This window comes from Meriones unguiculatus, chromosome 6, assembly GCF_030254825.1.
Source record: "Meriones unguiculatus strain TT.TT164.6M chromosome 6, Bangor_MerUng_6.1, whole genome shotgun sequence".
Lineage (NCBI taxonomy): Eukaryota > Metazoa > Chordata > Mammalia > Rodentia > Muridae > Meriones > Meriones unguiculatus.
In genome coordinates this window covers 89,717,139-89,731,302 of record NC_083354.1, presented here as the reverse complement: position 1 = coordinate 89,731,302, position 14,164 = coordinate 89,717,139, and positions in this window count along the sequence as shown.

The window sequence follows — 14,164 nt, the reverse complement described above, 5'->3', positions numbered from 1 at the left end:
TATGGATTCCACCAGAAAGCTCTTAGATATGATAGAGGCTTTCAGCAAGGTAGAAGGCCACAAGATAAGCATACAAAATTACTAGGTTTTTCACATGCCAATAATTAACATGCTGAAAGGAAAAATGTCAGGAAACCTTCCAGTTCATAAGAGCCTAAAAATCCCTTAAAATACAAATAACTCAGGAGATGAAACAATGAAAAATATCTATGCTGAAGAAAGAATTCAAAGAGTAGAGGAGACAATGAAAATACATACCTGTGATCAAAGATTTATAAACTAAATTTGGAAAAAAAAATGACTGTATTGACAAATGTTATGCACAGATTCAAGGTAAATGCCAACAAAATGCCGACAACATTCATTAATAAAGAAACTAATCCTAAAATTTATATAGGAACATTAAAGATAACAAATAACAAATAGCAATCCTGAGCAAAAAGGGTATGTTGAAGTTATCCCGACATTATATTTCAAATTATAGGACAGAGTTATAGTGATGAGTCAGTATAGTTTTGGCACAAACAAGCATACAGACCAATGGAATAGGGTGGGAGAAAAAAAATCTTGAAATAAGCCGCAGAACTTCAGCTAGCCACTTTCAGGAAGACAATAAAAGTGAAAGTGAGGTGTTTTTTGTTGTTGTTGTTGTTGTTTTGTGTGTGTGTGTGTTTGTGTGTGTGTGTTTATGCTGCAACTTACCTGAGTGTCTATAATACATATGTTCTATGGGTTGTTTGGGATTCTTAATATTTTTGAGATGGTTTGTGTTAAAATTCAGCTGCAAAGGATCATTCTGAGTGAGCTATCCCAGAAGAAGAAAGACACACACCACACACGGTATATACTCATTGATATAGACATGTAATATAGGATAAACCTACTAAAATCTGTACATCTAAAGAAACTAATCAAGAGGGAGGACCCTGACTAAAATGCTCAATCCCCATCCCGAAAGGCAAAGAGGAAGGACATCGGAGGAAGAAAACAGGAAACAAACTAGAAACCCACCATGGAGGGCCTCTGAAAGGCTCTGCTCTGTAGACTATCAAAGCAGATGCTGAGACTTATGGCCAAATGTTGGGCAGTGTGCATGGAATCTTGTGTAAGAAGTGGGAAATAGTAAGATCTGGAGAGGACAGGAACTCCACAAGGAGAGCAACAGAACCAGAAATTTGAACACAGACATCTTCCCAGAGACTCATACTACAACCAAGTACCATGCATAGAGATAACCTAGAACCCCTGAACAGATGTAGCCCATGACAGTTTAGTGTCCAAGTGGGTTATATAGTAATGGGAAGAGGGACTGCCTCTGACATAATCTGATTGGCCTGCTCTTTGATCACCTCCCCCTGAGGGGAGAGCAGCCTTACCAGGCCACAGAAGATAACAATGCAGACACTCCTGATGGATCTGATAGGCTAGGATCAGAAGGAAGGAGAGGAGGACCTCCCCTATCAGTGGACTTAGGGAGGGGCATGTGCGAAGAAGGGGGTGGGAGGATGGGATCGGAAGGGGAGGAGGGAGGGGCTTATGGGGGATACAAAGTGAATAAAGTGTAATTAATAAAAATAAAAATAAATTAAAAAAATTATTTGGGTTTCTTACACCATGAAGTATGTTGTAATTATCCTCACCTATGCTTATTCTACTCTTCCAAATTGTCCTTTTCTACTTTCATTTTTTTTTTTTTTTTTTTTTTTTTTTTGCTTGTGGCGGTGGCTGCAGTGGCTGTGTGTCCACACTCACAGGGACCTTACCAGTAGAGGGCATTTTTCAGTTCTCCTCTGGATCCTCCATCTTTTACAATTTATTCACACTTTCTGCCACCCAGTGAATATGAATAATACCCATGTCTCATTATGGACTCAGTACTCAGAAGTAGCACATTCCTGCACAGGACCATAGCCAAAATGTTTGACTATGTTTACACAACAGGAGTGTATTTCTTCCTATACTATAGACCAATCTTGGATCCAATTGGAAATTGGCTGGTTACCCCAAGAACAATGATACCACTATTGTACCAGTGGATATATCTTACCTAGCAGCGAAGGAGGAACAGTAGATATGAGGATTCAGCCAAAACAAAGGGCAATAAAGGAAACGACTACTTTGTAAAATAACTAAAATTGTGGGAAATTGGGGGATTGAAATTCAGGGAAGCTCTCTTGGGAGGGTAGATATTGCTACTTTAAGAAGTCATAGGATTTTTGTTATATTTTTTCAATCTTCAACAAATGTTTTATTTACAAAAAATTATTTTAATACCTATAAGGTTCTTTAAATAATAATTTTTAGTTTTTTGAGATTATGTTATAATTACATTATTTCCCATTGCTTTTCCTTCCTCCACACCCTCCTGTAATAACCCTACCCAACTCTTTCAATTACCTGGCACCTTTTCTTTAATTGTTATCATACAAACATGTGGGGCCTAGGTAACACGGAACCCAGAGTGGCCAGTGCTGAGCAGGAATTAGCGTCGAGTTGCAGGAAATCTCATCCTGAGAACTGTATGGACCACTCCCTCCCCTGCCACTGCTCTGCATGTCCCTGTGTTCCCCACCTTTGCCCACCAGAGGAGGTTAGGTAGTTGCAGCCGGGTAAAACGTCCCCACTCCTTATAAGGTCAAGTCCAGCAAGCACCTGGAATTCCTCCTCAAGGGAATAAAGCATTCCCAGCATCTTAGCCTCAGCCAATGATGTACACTCACTCCAAACACGCCCGCCCACTCCCAGAGGTTTAAATACCCTGTTACCCTCAATTAAATGAGCTGTTCAACAGAGAAGCCTCCTTCAGGAGAGTCTGTTCTCACCCACCACCTAGGTCCATCCATGGCCTCTGTGCCTCTGCTTCCTCCCCTCAGGATCTCTGGTGCAGTTGCAGGATGACCATACTGGGAAGGGCTGAGAAAGACTGGGAAGAGGAGCCCTAACAGGAACGTAACTTCCTCAGACTGTTTAATGTTATTTGTATGTATATGTTTACAGGGCTTGCTCATCACCATTACAGAAAACATCAATGAATTAAAGAGCAGAGTCTTGGGACCCAGTCCTGATGCATCTACAACATTACTCCTTCACCTAAGTTTCAGGGATCATTGAGGAAAAGGAGGTGGAAAGATTGTAAAAGCCAAAGGAACAAGGTGTTTGTTGTGGGATTTGTTTCAGAGATTGTCAGAAGTTATACTCATGAAGTCTCACCAACATTGCAGCCTAAGTATGACCTGAACAAGAACAACACCAAGGAACAATCTAAGATGGAAAGGGAAGAGGTTCAAACGGTCTAAGTCAAGACAAAGTACTACAGGCAACTAGAAATTCTGAGAGTTTTCTGAGGGGAAGAACTGTAGATTTTTAAATCAAAACACCAGTAGTTGTGTGTGTGTGTGTTTTCTGTATAACTTCCTGTGTGTTGTTGAAGACACAGCTCCCTAAGCATTATAGGATTGCAAACCAGAAGTAGATGATGAGAACTATGAATGAAGACAGCGCCTTCTTTGGATCCAAGCACAGATACAAAGATGGAACAGAGTTAAAAGCTTCCTGCCTGCCAATCAGCACTAAAATTTCCATGCAGGCTATAGGGAGAGAAAAGTTATCAAAACTTTAACCCACTATGACCCTGTGTGCTATAATATTTAGAGATTTTTAATATGTAAGATCATACTATCTGTAAAAGATGATAATTTTGCTTTGTTATTTCCAACTTACCTGTCTTTTCTGTCTTCATGTCTAATACTATAATGAGCAGAAGTCATGACAGTAGACACTCTAGCCATGTTTTCACTTAGAGGAAGTCATTTCAGCTTTTTTTTTTTTCCATTGAATATAATGTTAACTGTTGGATTTCCACCTATGAACCTTAACACAGTGAGGTACATTCCTTAATCCAGTTTTCTTGGTATTTTTTATGAACAAATATACTATTGTAAGATTCATTTTTCTGAACTCATTACTGTGATTTTGTGGGTGTTTTACCATAAACTGTGATAATATGGTATATCTTAAGTGATTATTTTCATCCCAGAACTACGTACAGTGTATTCAGACATTTTTTTTATTTCTTAGTGACTATTAATTGTGGAATGAATGGTAACAGAGATATATCTTTATATTTCAGGTTATTTTAGCATAAAATTAATCACAATGATCTCTTATCTCTTCTAAATTTCAGAGGCATATGTTTTAATATCTCTTGTTTTCTGCTTCATCACATTGAGTTATTTCTTTTTTCCTTATTAATCTAACAAGCTTTTTTTTTACCTTTTCAAAAATGGAACTAGATTCACTGATTTTTTCCAAAGTTATTTTTCTATTCCTATTTCCTTCCTTCTGTATTTTCCTCTTGTTTATAGTTTCTTTTTTTAGCAAGCACGAGTGCACACACACATACAAGCTTAGAATGATTCTTCAGTGTTTCAGTTAAAAAATGTTCTGATTGAGTAATTACTGTAAAATCCCTCTGGCATTTAAGAAAATGCTGTTCTTCAGAGCCAAGAAAATACAGCATAGCATCAAATTTTCTATGATAAAGGAAGTAACTACAGAAAGATTTTATTTGCTCAAAGGAATCAGTGCCTTTTGATAGAGAACAAAAACCAAAAATATCCCAACTGTGGTCAATACTTTCAAATCCAGCATATCAAACTAGATTTTCATTAGAATGCTATTATTTTCACACTAGTAATTCAAAATCCAAGATCCTCACCTGAGTCCTTTCATTTCATGGGAAATGTTAATTTTCCACCACTGTGTGTGGCAGCCACTGTTCGTTCAGGATCCAGACCTCTGGCAAAGCCCTTTGGTTTGTTGGCAGCATCTCTTTTCTTCTTCAATTCACTATCATCAGATTCGCTGTCAGATAAGGGGTTTCCTTTTCTTACCATCTCATTCTTTTTTTAACTACCTTTTTGAGAAGAAATGCTTCAATTAACCCTGGAGAATTCAAATTTTCTTCTGGTTCCCAAGTATTTTCAGCGTGTGTGAACACCTTACATACTCCACTGTTTCATTCAGTTCACACCAGTTCTGTACATTTTCTACCACAAATTCTTGAGGCTCGGATTATTCAGTTTCTTTCTGTTTCTTTGCCATTTCCCTCTCATTATCAGTTTCTATTCTTAACTCGTTGTATTTGGAAAAAAAATGTATAGTGTTATTTCAATCTTAGTTAATATTTGTTGAGTCAATTGACATACTATCCAGAGAACATCTTGTGTGCTGTTGTTGTTGGCATCATTCCTTCAGTCTTTACTTGATAAGTGTGTTGATATGCATATATAATGGTGATCGTTAGACTATCAGAGTGAGTCTACTAGCCTATACTTACATGGTGTTCTTTTCTTCTCTCACACTTTTGATGGAAAGTGGTTTTTTTTAATTAATTTATTTATTTATTACAGTTTATTCACTTTGTATCCCAGCTGAAGCCCTCTCCCTCAGCCCCTCCCAATCCCACCTTCCCTACCTTTTCTTCTCCTATCTCCTATGCCCTTTCCCCCAGTAATGGGAAAAGGGAAAGTGTATTTTATTTGATAAGAACATGGCAAACACTGATCACATGGTCATCACTTTTACAGAATAATTTTTGCTCTCATCACTTAGATCAGTATATTTTAAAATCAAAGTTGAGATTCCCATGCCTGGCATATCTTCTTAATGCATTCATCCAGTCTGACATTTTTTTGTGAGGAGTTTCCTCACCCATAAACTACATATTGATAAACATTTACTGTTGGCATTTTGTTCATTGCTTTTTTTTTTTCCATCTTTCACTTTTTTAAATTTCTTTTTCTTTCCTGATGACTTGCTCTACATTTTGTTCCTTTATAGTGACATGATTTGACTCTTTCCTTGTTTACTTATTTACATGTTCTATGTTTGTATACTCACACAGGGATTATGTAAATATATTACAGCTATACCCACATATGCTAAACTCATAACTTCATTCCCAAACTCAGACTCTGTATTTTTTACTCAAGTCTCCCAGATCGCTTATGTGATCGATGTGATGAGTAGTATTTTATTCTTACTTTTATATTTTTTTCTCTAACTCTATACTATAATTAAATGTGATAATACCCAGCATCATTTGCCGTTACCCATAACCTAATGTCTCCATATTCATTTCTGGGAGGCTTTGTACCTTTATGTTACTCCTCAGTGTTTCTTTGTGAACTTCAAGCACTCCACACCCCATGGCATATTTTAGAAGGCAGATCTACTGGTAATAAATTCCCTTGTTGACTTGTTGACTCATAAGGTCCTTACTTTCTCTACTTCAAAGGACACTTTTAGACATAGTATCCTTTGTAAGTTTTCCTTTTCGGCACACTTATTGCATTGTACTACTCTCTCCCGAGAATTCTCCTTGGAGAAAGCTGATGAGTGTCATAGGTTTTTTCCTAAAAACGAGACAAGTCATTTTTCTTTTGTTACTTTTAAGTTGACCAGTTTTCTTTGACTTCCAACTGCTTAATTATTTGTTTAGGTTTGTCATTCTCTTGATTTGAACGCTGTCGGTTTCTGAAATTTTATGAAATAGGACCATGAATGGAGATAACCTAGAACCCTTGTAGCCCATGACAGCTCAGTCTCCAAGTGGGTTCCCTAGTAATGGGAACAGGGACTGTCTTTGACATGAACTCAGTGGCTGGCTCTTTGATCACTTCCCCCTAATGAGGGAGCAGCCTTGCCAGGCCACAGAGGAAAACAATGCAACAGTGCTGATGAGACTTGATAGGCTAAGGTAACATGGAAGGAAGGGAAGACCTCCCCTATCAGTGGACTTGGGGAGGGGCTTGGGAGGAGATGAGGGAGGGAGGGTGGAATTGGGAGAAGATGAGGGAGAGGGCTACAGAGGGTATACAAAGTGAATGAACTGTAATTTATAAAAAAAATATAAATATTATAAAAAGGTAAATATATTTTAAAAAGTGAAAAAATAACCAAGTAAGGGGAACAAGGACTATTTCTAATAGGATCTCAAGGGCAGGCTCTTTGACCTACCCCCCCCTTAGGGGAGGAGCAGTCCTGTTAGGCCACAGAGGAGGACTTTGCAGCCAGCCCAGAAGATACCTGATAAAACAGGGTCAAATGAAAGGGGAGGAGGTCCTCCCCTATCAGTGGACTTGGAAAAGGGGCAGGGAGGAGACCAGGGAGGGAGTGTGGGGTTGCGGAGGGAATGAGGGAGCGGGATACAGCTGGGACACAGAGTTAACAAAATGTAGGAAAAAAAAGTGAAAAAATATATGTGAAATTGATTCCTTTTCGCCAAACCCAACTATTAAATTCTCAAGTATATTTCCTTCTGCTGGACTTGGGAAAATACTGCTTGCTATTATCTTATCTAAAACTTATTTAAATAAGTTTTCTGAGTGCTTTCTCCCTCCTTTATCTCTTGTGATCAACCATACTTTGTACCTTGGTCTACTTGATGTCTTCACTTTTTTGATCTTTTGATGTAAATGGCCTTTCTTTAAAGTTGCTGATACTTCAGTTTATTTTGTATTAAAAACTTGCAGTATACTTTTCAGTTAAATTATTAAATTTAGCAATACTAATTTTTTTATTTCTGTATTTTTATGTAGATAATGAATACTGTTAAGTCTTTTTGTTTAGAAATGGTAGATATTTGTGATGGTTATTTTGTATTTTTTAAATAAAATTCTGTATTTCCAAATCATTAGAATTAGTATTGCTAATTTCTGTAAGTTTTTTTTCTCTTCATTGTTTGGCCATCTGTCCTTGTTTCATTGTATGACATGTGGAGGTGTTTTCTGTATTTGGAAAAACACATCTCTTGACTTTTTTTTCTTTATTACTTTATTTTTTTTATCAGTTACATTTTATTAACTCTGTATCCCAGCCGTGTCCCGATCCCTCATTCCCTCCCTCCCTCCCTCATCTCCACCATGCCCCTTTCCAAGTCCACTGATGGGGGGACCTCCTCCCCATTCATCTGATCCTGTTTTATCAGGTATCTTCAGGACTTGCCTTTTTATAGACATTTTTATAGACATCCAAGGGATAGGAGAGAAAAGGGTCTTCACTAAACAGCCGGCCTAGTACGGTATGTGTATATTTTTCAGGGAACATCGTCTCTTACTCCCCATTTGATTTGTGTGCAGTACTGTAAGGTGACTTGTTCTTAAATCGCTAAGACATCATACTCTTCTTTGTTCCTATTGCACAGCAGGAATCTAAAGCAGGCCTCCTGTGTCAGCACCCTCAGTCAAGTAAAACACGTTAGATACTTTGAGCATCCCTTGGGAAATCCAAAATGCTGGCAAACAGCATATCCCATGCCTGCAACCAAGTGAAAGAGCACTCTTCCAGTGTTCATCTATGTCTTCAGTAGGGACTGACAAAGGCAAAATGGGAACAGTCTTCTGTCTTGGTGTGGCCATTCTCAGAACTGTTAAAAGAATGACTGTTTTGCAATGAATTCTAAGAGTCTCCGTGTATGCCTCATTGACAGTCTCCACTTCATAGTTCCTTATGTTAATTCTTAAACTAACAAAAAATATCCTCAAATTTGCCAGTTATATTAAGAAAACTATGGCATTCCTTACAGTCTCCAACACAAAAACAGCATCTCTGTTGCATTTTATATTCAGCAGTCTCCTCAGTATTACATTTGACCGTGCCTTATTATTTTATTTCCTCACTGTTTACATATTATATTATATAAATGTGTTATAAATTATATGAACGTGTTCTACCTTCAGTCACATTCATGACAGGTTCAGTTTCTAACAGGATTCCTTGCTTCATGTAATTAAACCATTTTGAAGTAAATTTTCCTATAATTCTGTTAAATATATTTTCTTGACACTAAATATCCTCTTGTTTTCCCCACAAAATCTGCAATACAAAACACTTTCAAAAGCAACTTAGAGATGAAAACATTTATTTTAGCTCATACTCCCAGCTTGCCATCCATCAGAGCAGAGGAGTCACATGAGCTGGAGCTTGGGGGAGTGGATCACATCACATCCAAACACAAGAGCAAAGAATAATATTTGCATGCATACTCGTGTTCAGTTAACCTTCTCCTTCTCTTACATGGCTCGGGACCCCTTGCCTGTGGAATGCCACCACACACAGTGGTGGGTGGGCCTTCTCCCTTCAGCTAACTCAAAGGAGAAAAATCACAAATATTCTCTGGAGCAAGATAACCTGGAAAAGTTCTACAGAGAGACTCCCTTCCCAGGTGATTCTATATTGTGTCAAAGTTGACAATTAAACATCACTGGGAATGTGTTCTAGTTTCCTCTCTTTCTGTAATGAACACCCTGACAAAAAGCAACATGGAGAGAAGAGAGTTTATTCCACATCTGATCCATCACTGGGGATGTCAGGGCAGAAACTCAAAGCAGGAAACGGGAAGTGGGAACCATGGAAGAAGGTAGTTTACTACCTGGCTTCCTGGCTCATGGTCAACTGGCTTCCTAGGATGACCCGAGCCACCATGGCCAGGAACTGCCCCGACTACAGTGGTCTTGACCTCTCCATACCAATCATCAATGAAGACAATCTTTTACATATGTGGTCACAAGCCCATTTAAACTTGGTTGGTATGAGACAGCAGCTAAACATCCAGTGTCCTTGACCATAAACCTGACAAAACGCATTTTCCAGTTATCCCATTGATTCTGTGTCAGACATTTAGTTTAAAAATCTAATTTTATAGTAGAATCACTTCTCAAAGAAGGCAAGTGCAGTGGCGTATAGATGTATGCACATGTAAATGCTTCATCTGTGTGATCAAGGGAGTTAGGGATATAGAGCTGGCTCAGTATATATGGTGATTCAAGTCTTGTTTAGTTTTTGTCAACATAAGAAGTAGAAGATTATTTTAATTCAAGTTATCATCATTAAATCTGTTTGAACCCTCCCTTTCATTGTCTATGTTGCCATGCTTATCATCTCAATATTTTTTCATAAAAACCAGTTGTGATTTAACATCTGTTGCAATTTGATGCTCTTCAAGACAGTACAAATGCTGTCTACTTAGATTTGTATTCCTCTGAAATGAAGGTAAATGACTATAATATACAACTTTAAGTGTGTCTTCAACAGGTGATGATAACTGGAAGAGTACCTTATGAAGGTAAGAATTATACATAAAATCTTATACTCCTTTGGGAAAAAGAGTAACAATTCATGAACCACAGTGAGCTGCTATGTAAATGTCTTGACCAGGTTACTATCTGATCTTGTCTTTTAAAATACAATGGGTGACTTCCCAAAGCCTTTCAGCATCAAGGTACAGTCTCACCCAAGCTAATACATGGTCCCAACTTCAGGGGTCCCAATGTGAGAAAATCAAGATCAAATCACAGTTCCTAGCCATGAGTTCTATAGCTCTGATAAGAATATCCTATAAATAATTATAGCAGGTAAATTTGAATAGTGAAAGTGTGTTTGGGCGATTGAATTGTGATCTTACACAGTCTAAATCTGACTTTCATATTCCAGTCCTCATTTTATTTTGTTTTTAAGAGGTCCCACTCCTTAGCACATTTGAAATTTTACCACTTAGCTACTTCACAAAGCATTTTCAGTCTAAGAACCTTAAAATAAAGATACATAGTATATCATTTAAAATATTCTTAGCTTTAGTTAAAAAAACGAATAAAAAGAGCAATGATGATATTTAAATACTAAATCTCTCTTCAGAAAACACAATGTAGTCATTAATAAGATTTTTTAAATGTCAATTATGTAAATAGAAAAAATCCCAATTTATGTATAAATGACTTTTTCACTCCATGAGAGTCAATATGTAAACCAACCTTTAGTTACAAATTTTTGAAGATTGCAATGTAATTTCACGAAGAACAGGCTAAGAATGGCATTCAAAGTATTCAACACAAATGTAGTGAGGGCACAGAATCATCTGAAAAGACATTGGCCACAGAGAAGGAACCTGGCTCTGGTATTTATTTGGATCAGGCACTACCCCTGTGAATTCTGAAGGAGATGGGAATGTGGACATCAGAAGCACACAGATATTCAAGAGGTAGCTGTTGGTAGTAGACATGACAGTATTCCAGTATTGTGATGTGTAGGTTGGTACACATTGTCAACCCTACTGGTGCTTGCTCTTGCGTTTTCATACTCTGACTGTCTTAATTCCACAACTCTATCTTGTCACTGGTTTGGAAGAGTCAGTCTTATATAGATGCCAAAGTTGCTCATGATGAAAATTGGTAATTTTCACAGTTCCCTAGGCCCCTTTCATGCCTATTCAAACTGCCTCTAGTCAAGTTCTCCTACATTCCTTGGCCCCATATTTCCATGACTTCAGAACATGTAGACAAGATTCTCTCTCTCTCTCTCTGTCTCTCTCTCTCTGTCTCTCTCTCTCTATCTCTCTCTCTCTCTTTTTAACATCCTGCTTCTTGTATGGAATTAAGAGTGTCTAAACCTGCCATAAAACACATGTCTAAAGACACCATGCTTTACTAAATGAGAATGTGGTTCATTTTGTGCTACAAAAGACCTTCAAACGTTAGCACAACCTTTGTGGCAGTAGTTGTCAGAGCAAGTTCTGAGACAAAGGTCCATCTTACACAGACCAGTAACTAACACTTGATTGCATCTTGTTAATAAAATCTTGAGGAGTGAGGGAATATGAGTGTGGATTCTGTTTGGAATTTGCTCCAAATCTACTAGAAATATCTTCAGATTTTCTTTCTTCCTATTTAACTGTGCTTTTCCCCTTGCTTGGCGCATGTTCTCTTCTGTCTGGGCTATATTTGAGAGCCACACACTGCTATGCTTAAGGTTGATATTCAGAGCTTAATATTTCCCAACTAAGCTCAGACCAGTATGAGAAATTACTTTCAACCACCTTCTTACATTTGAATTATCTGTGGATTGTATTTTCATGTTACTATAAAATTCTTGTTGTTGTTGTTGTTTGGGACACAGTTTCTCTGTGTAGCCCTGGCTATCTTGAAACTCGCTCTGTAGACCAGAACTCAGAGAACTACTTGGCCCAATCAGATTTTCTAAGAAAATCTTATCTACTTGCAAAAATCAAGCCATTGGTAAATTTATAAATTAGGTAAGTTTTGTGTCTAATTTTCTATGTCTTCTACAAGCATTCTCAGAAAACTTAAATAAAATTTATGGAGCTTTGGTGATTTATTCAATAACTCATGAATCAATACCGTATCAAGAACATTGTTCCACCACATTTCCATAGACATCATGAAAAGATATAAAATCACATTTCAAAATAAATAAATCATGAAAATGACACATATTAATATTTTATAGTAACGAGTACTACAATATCACTCAGCAAAACAATGAATAAAAAGAACCACTGGAGACAATATAGAAATATGAATGAAGAAATAAGTAACAAGTACATTTTATTAACTGCAGTGTTTCACTGGTATATATAATTAAACAGCTTGATATTAGAACCACATCATTTCCACCAATGATACATAAATATTTAGGGAAGAATTAATAAAGACATATTTATCAAGCCTTAAAACATATTAAATCTACCCTGGAATGTGTTTCCTTACATACCTTCTTTTGTCATATGAACAAATACAAGTTAACTTTTATTTATTTTTTTTGTAAGATTCACATTCAACAACAATAAACTCTAGAATTCTCTCATGAGGGAAATGAGTCTCCCACTTGAAGCATCACTGAAGCAAGCACATTTGACAACTCCTGAACAATAACACTAAATACAGCAGGAACCACTATCATAAAGTCTGTAGATGGATTAATTAGGTCCCTCTTTTGTTAGAGTTTTAAGTTTTGTTTCTGTCTTTTTGGCAAAGCTAGAACATAAAATATTTCTCATAAAATTCAATCTGTTTTTTACATTCAGATTCTACCTCTACTGTGAATCCTTATTGAATGTAGAAACAGCAAAAATGATACAATGGTTCCACCCTAGTATGACATTAAGACAGCTGGTGAGAAACAGCCAAACAGCAAAGAGTAACAGAGCCAGTCAAGAAAAATAAGTGAAAAGAAACATTTTTAAACAAAGTGATTTTAATTCAATCTTCCAAAACAAAAACAAAAAAAAAAAATCAAATCAAATTTGCTTTTGCTTTTGGCCAGCTGTTTTACCCCAATAATGGTTCACTTTTTAAATGTTGCTGTGATTTTACAGAAACTAGTGAAATATCGTCCCCTACTGTTCAAGTCTGGTAAAATTTGTCGTAAGTAAACATGCAGCGTATTGTGAATGAGATGAGTCCCTCTGTGAAGATGCTAGATTCAGTTATTTCCTATATGTCTAATCAAACGGTTACTAATTCTTTCAGCCAACTCTTTTTCTACTTCACTGACTTATTGTGTTGTTCAAACTATATAGCTAAAGAAGAACACTATCTTTCCCATTTTTAAAAAAATATTGGTAGTCTGTAAATGAGCATCTAATGTAATTTTGCTTAAATATTTAATAATTAACAAAACTATTAAATAAACATATGTGAAGAGATTTGTGCTCTTGCAGCTATTAAAATGGATGTGTGAGATAGAGATTTTCCTTCCAACAATGCCTGTCACAGATTATTTGGTATGCACTGAGAAAAAAAAATTTAAATTAAAATTAGGAATGCATCTTTTTTGTAAAATAAGTCAAGTTAGTAGATGGGTATTGGATGAATTTTGATATATTATGTAAGAGAAAGATTGCTTGGATGGCTCAATGTAGAATGCATACAAATACACACACATATTTTAAAATCATTTGCACTCGCTTTAACCTGCTCCGGATGTTGTAACTACATGTCTTGAAAGTCTAAGATTATAGTTACTTGTAGGTTTTTTTAAAATACTGGTAACCTATAAGTGATTAGTTAATACAATCGGGGCTGACTTTTTAAATTAAATGACAATACTTGATGAAGGTTCTGTTGAGACACTATAGATCCGAAAAGCTTTTTCTAATATGGCACTATTAAAACAAACATTATTGCTATTTTTACTAGACTTTTTGAAATTCAGTCGTGAAAAAGTAGAATGCTTTTTGAACTAATTTATTTTTTTATTAATCAAAATACCTGCAAAAAAAAAAAAAGGTAATGACCTATTAACCTTACCAGTCCACAGAAGATGACAATGCAGCCACTCCTGATGTGATCTGATAGACTAAGATCAG